Genomic DNA, 9,102 nt, shown 5'->3' on the forward strand with positions numbered 1-9,102 from the left:
TTCCTTAATTTAGGAAGTGTTTCAAGAAGCAGAATTTATTTTGAATTGTGGTTTCATATTCAGGTAGAAGTTCAGTACAAACAACAGATCAGCAGGTTTAAAATTGGCATGTGGAAGAAGTTCCCAAACTATACATAATATTGGAGCTGTTGGAGCAGGTCCAGAGGGGTGCCACAAAGTTGATCAGAGGACTGGAGCACCTCCACTACAAGGACAGGCTGAGAGAGTTGCAGCTTTTCAACCTTCAGAAGAGAAGGCTGCAGGGGGAACTTACAGTTGCTTCCCATTACCTGAGACCTGCCTGAGGATATGCAAACTTAAAAAGCTTGGGGACAGCATGACCAAAGGAGTACACCTTGAGCTCCAACTGAGGGCACATTGCCAAGGAGTCGTGCAACAATCTGTCTCATGGCAAAACAATGGAATAGAGGCTGCAGCAGGAACAAGGAGCAGGGTCAGAGCAGTGAACAGGAAACAGACTATTGCTTAGCAAAATTAAAAGCAAACTGCTCTGAGTGATGCTAGTGCATCCACGGGGGAGTAGGAAAGCAGAGAGTTTGGATGCCAGAAAGACTTGGATTGGCTGGGGAACATTCAGAATGGTACAACCCTGCGCCTGGAACACTATAAACACAGGAATGAGGCACAAGGAATGAAACTTTGGGGCTTCTGTCTGCTTCTCGGGAGAAACGGCAACAGCAGCAGGTGGAGTCCTTGGAAGGAGAGAAGCTGCACATCATCTTCTCTCCTGACCTGCCCTCCACACAGATCTACCTCCCTGGAAGTCTCCCAAGAAAATGTGGATTCCCTTCCTCCTCAGCTGCCTGGGCTACACCTTGGGGATAGTGGCACAACCGTAAGTGCCATTTCAAGATCTAGAGATTGATAGTTCAGATACTAAGGGAGGGACCAGGATAGCAGGGAAAGAGCATGGGACACTATGAGGCAACTCGTATGAGAGACAGATACAGGGTGGTATGCAGCATGCCACAAGCCCTGTTATGAACCGAATGCTCCTGAAAGTGACAGCCTTTCTTTTGGATATTGCTGCAAGAACTGAAAGTGTAAGGAGTGTTAGTGGGAACAAGAAGAGCAATAACTTCTGTCTGAAGAAAACCGAAGGGAAAGGAAGGGAAAGCATAAAAAGTAGCACAAAGATCTAGAATTGCAGGGCTTGGGATAATTAAGCAGGAACCAGACTGCTGCCAAAGTAACTGAGGAACCTTCTTGAAGCAAGGAAGGTGGATCCTTTCCTATTGAGGGTCTGGAGTATAGCTGTAGAGGATCTTGCACTTCTGATGTAAGGTCAAAACAGACCCAGAGTCATACAGAGCTTTGAGATCAGAATTAGACAGCTGCAGCCTTCTGAATAAACACAGCAGGTTTGGTTTTGGATCCCAATCTGAACTTTGCAGTTTGTTCCATCTCTCAGTCCCATAGCACTGTTCCCTTTTCCATGTGTACTGAGAACCCCTAAAAAGAGTTCCCTTTGCAGAGGTAGAGACAGACTCAACTGTATTTGTTTCCTTGTGTTACTGTAGCATACTCCAAAATTCCATACACACCTCTGTAACACGAAGTTATCTAAGAAATTCCTCATGTATTTACCTGAAATGTACTGTAGCTGTTCCATCACTTCTATGAGTGTTTTGTATTCTCACTTCTAACCACTTCTCCCTCTCCCTCCAGCAGAACAGCTGCTCCTAGAAAAGAGGTAAACCCTGCTGCTTCCTCAGGTCATGGATTACTAATATCGAGACAGAGTGAGACTAGCTAGATATCTTATTTTCCCATTGCAGGATGTACCTGATCATCCTTCCAGCTGAACTGTCCTTCCCCTCTTCCCAGAGAGTGTGCTTGGACCTCCGTGGCGTGGAGAAGAGTATTCATGTGGTCTTAACACTTGTACATGGATCTGGCAACCTCAGCCTCTACAGCAAGGTTGTCCGGAACAATTGGATCTTTGAGTGCTCCAGATTTCTGGTAAGGACTGTTCTTAGCAGGAGCTTGTGGCTGACACCTCCCAGAGTTCTCTTATGGCTCATGACTACTTTTGCCAGAGAAATGAAGAAAGAGGACGATGGGAAGAGAGAGGGCATGGGAAGGAGTTAAAGAAAAATTAGGTGGAGTGTAAGTGGAAGCTTAGTGTTTTTCCTTCTTGCCACTGCATGATATTTTTCTTGTTGGATAACTCACAATCCTCCTTGGTTCATCAGTTCATCAAGAGGAGGGCTGCCTGGATATTCACCAAAGGTCCAAATCAGACAGAGGAGCATAGAAACACTCAAGTGACAGCTGTGTGTCTCATTCTCCCCACTGAGAAAGAAGCATTGTCACAGGGTGACATCTGTGAGCTGTGATACAGTAAGAACCAGACATTTTGTCTCAGATAGTGTCCCACCACACCTCTTGAAGCACTGTAAAATATGCTTGAGGACTAGGAAGAGCGTAGAAGCATGTCTACACAGGCTCAGCACAAGGCTTTTTGCACTGCCAAACTCATGAGCCTTATTTTCTTTGTGTGAACTAACGGAACATGCTGTGCTTGCCTCCAGAGTAGGGTGGAGAGGAGGATGGCATCAAAGTTCAGGAGATGGAAGAAGAGCACCTGCTATGATGCCATCTTGTCCTCCTTGACTGTTCCCTCCTAACCTGGTCACTTCCCTTTCCTAGGTCCCCAAGCCTGCAGGTAGTGAGGAGGTGGGCACTGTCCAGCTGCGCATCTCCAATGGCCAGTACTTCACTGCAAGGGAAGAAAAGCAAGTCCTGATCCGCAAGGCTGGCACTGGCACCTTCATCCAGATGGAAAAACCTGTCTATAATCCAGGACAGACAGGTGAGCACTCTGCATGAAGCACCCTGACAGGTTCCCTTGATCTGTCTGGACTTTGTTCCTCTTTTTCCCTGAGGTGCATGTTCAATGCTTTGTGCCATGTAACCTTTGTGGGGACAAAGGAGCAAGATGCCTGCTGTTGAGGCTTCTACTGCCTGCTGGGGCGATGCACTAGTGCACTGTGTTTTAGGGAAGGGGCTTCCCTAAAAGAACAGAGCTGGTTTGGGTGAGTGAACAGTCATAAATATTGCTTTTCCCAAATTATGGGGTTCCAGTGAGGGCCTGGCAGGACTGATCTGCACACATCTGCACATCATGCACACAAAGAATTAGATGAGGAGCTCAGGGTACAGCTTTTGCAAAAGACTCTAACTTGTTAGAGTTGTTGCTAGAGACCAGCTGCTGGAAATGCACCTTGCACATACCCTTCTTTGTCCTGGCATTACCTTGTCCATGTTTCCAGGCTGGAGACAAAGCAAGACTTCTACATCTCCTCATCAGGCTGTGACTCCAAGTGCTTATTTGCACTGTGGTTGAGTGGAGCCAGAGGGTGAGAGAGAGTGCCAGAAAGCGCAGCAGGAGCAGGACAGTATATGGAGGGGAGAGACAGCCTGGATGAGCAAGTGCTAAGATGAGATTGCTGGCAGGCCTGGGGGTGCCAGCAAGCTGTGATTTTGGAGAGATACGTGTGCAATGTAAGTGTCTGCCCATATGTCCCATGTGTCTGCAACATGCTCTTTTCCCTTTTTCCCCTCAGTGAAATTTCGGATAGTGACACTGACTGAAGACTTTGTTCCTGTTAACAACAAGGTAAAGCCTAAGTGCATGCCTGGAAGCCTATAGACTTCCTCTGCCAAGTCTGTTGCCTCTGCCAAACCCACAGTGAGATTGCTGGTTGGTCTGCGTGTCTGCAGTACCCAACAAAGCAAACAAGGACCTGTTAAAAAGCATTGCAAAGTACAATCTCATGGCTGAGTTGGTAGTCTCAGCTACTGTCTGGTGTGAGCTCTAGCATGGCTGCTGATATTTGAGAAGCATACCAGCATGCTCTGCTAGTTGAGTTAGTGAAGCGCAGCAGAGAAAATTCATGCATTTGTCCCATGACAGAAAAGCATTGGATTTTTGGGGGGGAAATGCAGGCTGCTGGTTGTAAGCATAATTACCAGACAAGTTATGCCTAGGCTCAGCCAGAGCCAGACTTCCTCTCCTGCAACTTTGTGGAGTGTGTTATACCTACAGGCAGCAGGAGGATTTATAGCAAGACAGGGTCCATTTGCAAAATTTTAAGAAATATTGATATGGGAAAGGATGTATATGAACTGATTATTAAAAAGAGAAAAGAGAGAAGAGTGTATAACCAAATTTTACTGACTTGCTTCTGGCAGCAGCACATTCTCCCTAAATCAAGGGAGTGAGAAGTTGCCAAAGACTTGAATAGGTGCTAGCCAGGAAACTGCAAGACTAGCAGCTTCCTACGGTAAGCAATTATAACTTCTGCCAGAAGCTATAAATATTTCATGTTAGTCTGTCCTGAAGCAATTTAAGGAGAGCCAACAAGAATTCATGCCATGACAGATAAATACTGAGGGACATAAATGAGCAGAGTTAAATCAAATCTCTGGTCTGAAATAAAAAGAGAGATTCTTATGTTTTCTTTGGTGCTGACTTCACTTTTCCTTTTTTTGTTTCTTTGTTCATTACTGATGAGAGCCTATCATGCACTCACTTTCTGCCTCAGAAATAGAAGGCATCTACTTTAGATAATAAACAATACCTTTACTTCTATGTCTGCATTGGTTCATGAAGATACTTGGTCATAAATGCTTGTTGCCTATGAATATGAGAAAATGACCACTGTAACTGTTAATAATGCTGTGATGAAAATGCGAGAAGAGGTCATGTTTAACCAAGATTATTATGAGGCTTGAGCGCACAACAGCATTAAAGCCATAATATCTCATTTGTAAATTAGATGGATTGGTGATAACACAGGTGCTGTTGACTCACGTCTTATTTTAGCACTGACATTATATTCAACTACTATGTAAATAGTTAACCTGCATTTTTTTTTCTTCCTGAGAAAACAAAGCTGCCTATCACAACTTGCATGAAAGCTTAGAATGATGAATAACCTGAATCAAACATGGCCTTCTCTTCACAGACAGGTTTCTTTTTCCAGTCCTCTTATGTTCCATTCTCCCTTCTGTCTGCTTCCTGGCTGATAGCTGTGGTATAAGAACAGAGTTAATGTTAATAGACATAGAATGCCTTTCTTTGTGCCTGCCTATTACTGCCAGCTAGAGTTAGCAGCAGGACATATCTCCAAGCCTTAACTGCTAGGCCAGGGGCTTTAGAGGGAAATGTGGAGTTTATTCATTTATAGACAATGCAGTTTTCTATTTGTGAGAAACTGTATTACAAAATGGATGCCTTTTAATACTCATGAACTTAGAGTGATCGTATGGTAAGTCTCTTTACTTTTCTCCTTTCTTTATAGTAAATTACAGCTTCCAGAGTCACAGAATTAAACTTGAATACATCTATCAAAGTGCATCTTAAAAATTCAGGAATAAGAAAGGAAAACTCAATAGCTTGCATCAGAAACAGTGTTGCAAGCAGGAGCAGAGAGGTGATTGTTCCCCTATATTCAGCACTCGTGAGGCCGCACCTCGAGTACTGTGTCCAGTTTTGGGCCCCTCACTGCAAGAAAGATATTGAGGCCCTGGAACGTGTTCAAAGAAGGGCAACAAAGCTGGTGAGGGGTCTGGAACACAGGCCATATGAGGAGAGGCTGAAGGAGCTGGGAATGTTCAGCCTGGAGAAGAGGAGGCTCAGGGGAGACCTCATTGCTTTCTATAACTTCCTGAAGGGAGGTTGTAGTGAGCTGGGGGTCGGCCTCTTCTCTCGTGTCATTAGTGATAGGACCAGGGGGAATGGCTTCAAGCTACGCCAGGGGAGATTCAGGCTGGACATGAGGAAGTATTACTTTTCAGAAAGGGTGGTCAGGCACTGGAATGGACTGCCCAGGGAGGTGGTGGAATCACCGACCCTGGGGGTGTTCAAGGAAAGACTGGATGTTGTGTTGAGGGACATGGTTTAGTAGGAGCTATTGGGAATAGGTGAACGGTTGGACTGGGTGATCTTTTAGGTCTTTTCCAACCTTAGTGGTTCTATGATTCTATGATTCTATGATTCTATGATTAGCACAGCTTTTCCTGTTACGTTTTATCCTTATTTCAAAACCTTGTAGGATCAAGCTGCTTGTATGCAGTGTTTGGGAATGGCAGTGTTGAAGTAGTGCATAGGCTAAGTGGATAGGTCTATACACAGGTTTTTACATCACACTGGCTTCTGATACTGATGTCTGTTTGCTTTGCAGTACTCCAAGGTGGAAGTCCAGGTGGGTATGTCAGACTCCCCAGATGTTACGAAGAAGGAGGGTACTTCAAGATGGGTATCTAGGCCATTATGTTAATATGTAAGACAGAGCACATATGCACCCTGTCCATATACCTTGTAGCAAGAATTGAAGAGCTAAATCATTCAGCCTACATTCCTTTCTGCATTTAGAACTCTGGATAGACTTTAGCTAACTCTTAATGCTTATCTTTACATAAGACCATAAAGTCTAGTTGTCAAGACCTTTTATACTTTCTTTTTCAAAGGCAGTACAGAGCAGGTAACCCTTGGTGCGTTGGGCTCATGGCTGTTGGAGTTCTGGTGTTTGGGTTGCTTCTGTACCTTTTGTAGAAAACTAGCATGGCCTGTGAAAGACTCTGAAATCTTTCAAACTTTGAATCCAGCGGGCTTTGGGTACAGAAAGACATTAGTGACTACCTCATTTCATTTCCTCCAATTGCAGGACCCACATCAAAATCGCATTGGCCAATGGCTGGATGTGAGACCAAAACAGGGCATGGCAGATCTTTCTTTCCCGTTAGCTTCTGAAGTCTTTGTGGGGACTTACACAATCAATGTAGCGAACCCAAAAGTGTCCGGTACTTTTCAAGTGGAAGAACACGGTAAGATGCAGTACAGAGAACAAGGAACTGTATGGAAAAAATGCTTATTTCTGTCTGTATAACAATATTACAGACAAACACTGTTAACTAAGATGTACTATCTAAGATTCAACAGAAATCTATAGAATAATTCACCATTGGACAATATCAGAAATGCCAACAAAGGATGTTGTACCGCAGATTCCTGAAGAGGATATCTAGTAACAAGTAGGATAGCACAGAGTGAAAGTACACCTAAAACCTCTGTGACTCTTAATATATTATGAGGGGAAAAAAAAAAAAAAAAAGGGATTCTTCCTTTAGTTTCCCTGTTTTTAGTTAATCCTTGCTTTCTTCTCCTAAACATGTTCCTCCATGGGACTGCAGTCTTATGATAATACACTCCTCCCATTAATGATCTCACGTCTAGGTAGACTGCTGCCTTTGATGAAGTAACTCTGTTTTTTTGTTCCAGTGTTGAAAAAGTTTGATGTTTTCTTCAAAGGACCAGCTCGGATTTATGCTTCAGATAAAACTTTCCTTCTGAGTGTGTGTGGCAGGTGAGGAGGCAATTCTGGAGAAAGGAAATTATGACTGTTCCCTCTCTTGAATCCAAGAAAGAGAAGTGGCTCAGGAAGAGCCAAACACAAACTTTTTTTTTTTTTTTTTTTTTTTTTAAAGAAATCATGATTAGTGCAAGAGTCAAACTGTAGAGTTCTTATTTGGGAAATATGTTCATGACCCACACCTGGGAGAGACCATCCAGCTATAGTCAGACTCGTTATAGTCAAGAGATAGCCTGTACAGGAAGCTGCATGTGTCTGACCGTGAAAGATATGATGTGGGGAAACATGCATATTTGATATGGAACCGATCTGTTGAGCTACAGGATCAGGAGCTGATGTTTCTTTAGAATATAGTATTAAGTTTAGCAGCATTAAATATTTCCTCCTTCGGAGCAATGGGTAGATTTTTCTCATTCTGCAATCATTAGCAAAAACTGAACATATGGGAATGTAAAGCAGAGGGCTTCTGCCTCAGAAGATATGAGCATGAAGGAGGAAAGAATGTTCTAGAAAACACTTCTTGGACAGACAAAAAGAGGTGATCTGAACCATATTAGGGGCTGGGTTGTCTTGAAATTATTGCTGCCTTTTTGTTAATGGACTGGCATAATTTCTTATTGATTGGGACATTTATCATAAGAGCATATGAAGCACTAGTGGAAAACAGTACAGTGCTCTGCATCCTCAGGATGGTTTTTGAACGTTCTCCTGTCACTGGTACAGTCAGGAAACTCTACTGTAAAAAGACCAGAATACGGACAAGGAAAGGAAGGGAAACAGGACAAGCAGCAGAAAAGTCCACACTGATGAGGTCTAGGTTCTGCTGTGACTGAGCAACAAAAATGACAGCAGGTCTGATAATGAAAACAAGAGTTGAGATTATGAAATAAGCCCATAGTGAGGAGAAAAGTCTGAGGTCAATCTTGCAAGTCAGGTCAATGAGTCAGGCTGAGGAACAGTGAGGTGTATGGCCTGGTATAGGCATGCCTACAGTGTAGCTCACAGTCTGGAGCTTAAATACAGGTCCCAGATAGACGGGTGCCAGTGAAGCTTCTAACAGCTTTTACTATAAGATCACAAAGCTTCAGCATATCAGAGCTGGCTTTCAACCAAAGCCCTGGAAACGAAGGAAAGAGATTGCAAGGAAAGCTTACTGGTACATGGAAGGCTCTAGCAGATACTGCTGCAGAAAGTCTTCCACATCTGCAACTAAACAGACCTGTTAACAGACACGTAGAAAGTCAGTTTGCTGAACAAACGATAGATTTTCAAGCCACTGAGCATGAGTTTTACATTTGTTCTACCAACCATTCCACCACCTCTTGATTTACAGCGATGTAGTACTCAGTGTGACAGTGAAAAATGCTTCTGGTGGATGTGCTGGATAGGATGCGTGCACTAGGGTGGGGAGAGGGAGGGATAGAGACACTCGAACTGTCTTTGTAAGGCCAACAGCAGGAAGGAACATTCTGTGAAATTCTACTACTATCTGCAGCAATAGACAGATCAATACAATGGGAAAGGTATTGCAACAAAGGTGTGATGACAGAAGAACCAGCACAACAGAAAAGTGTTACAGAGGAAAAGAAGATAACTCATCCATACCAGAGGAGCCTACATTTGCAGGAGAAAGCTTCACCAAAGACAAATTTCCACAAAGAAATCTTTCGCCGGGAGGGGCCAGAGCTTAAACAAGGTCTAA

The 9,102-nt window shown here is 43.7% G+C and overlaps 1 long non-coding RNA gene across 1 annotated transcript; it reads right to left on the reverse strand.

Moving 5' to 3' along the window:
- Nucleotides 1-7,185: 7,185 nt before the first annotated feature.
- On the reverse strand, nt 7,186-9,076 carry LOC125687921 (uncharacterized). Its single transcript, XR_007374518.1, has 3 exons — nt 9,006-9,076; nt 8,555-8,619; nt 7,186-7,408 (listed from the first exon to the last, which is right to left on the reverse strand). It is a non-coding gene; the product is annotated as an uncharacterized LOC125687921 (long non-coding RNA).
- Nucleotides 9,077-9,102: the final 26 nt, after the last annotated feature.

The sequence above is a fragment of the Lagopus muta genome, chromosome 1 (assembly GCF_023343835.1).
Source record: "Lagopus muta isolate bLagMut1 chromosome 1, bLagMut1 primary, whole genome shotgun sequence".
Taxonomy (NCBI): Eukaryota; Metazoa; Chordata; class Aves; order Galliformes; family Phasianidae; genus Lagopus; species Lagopus muta.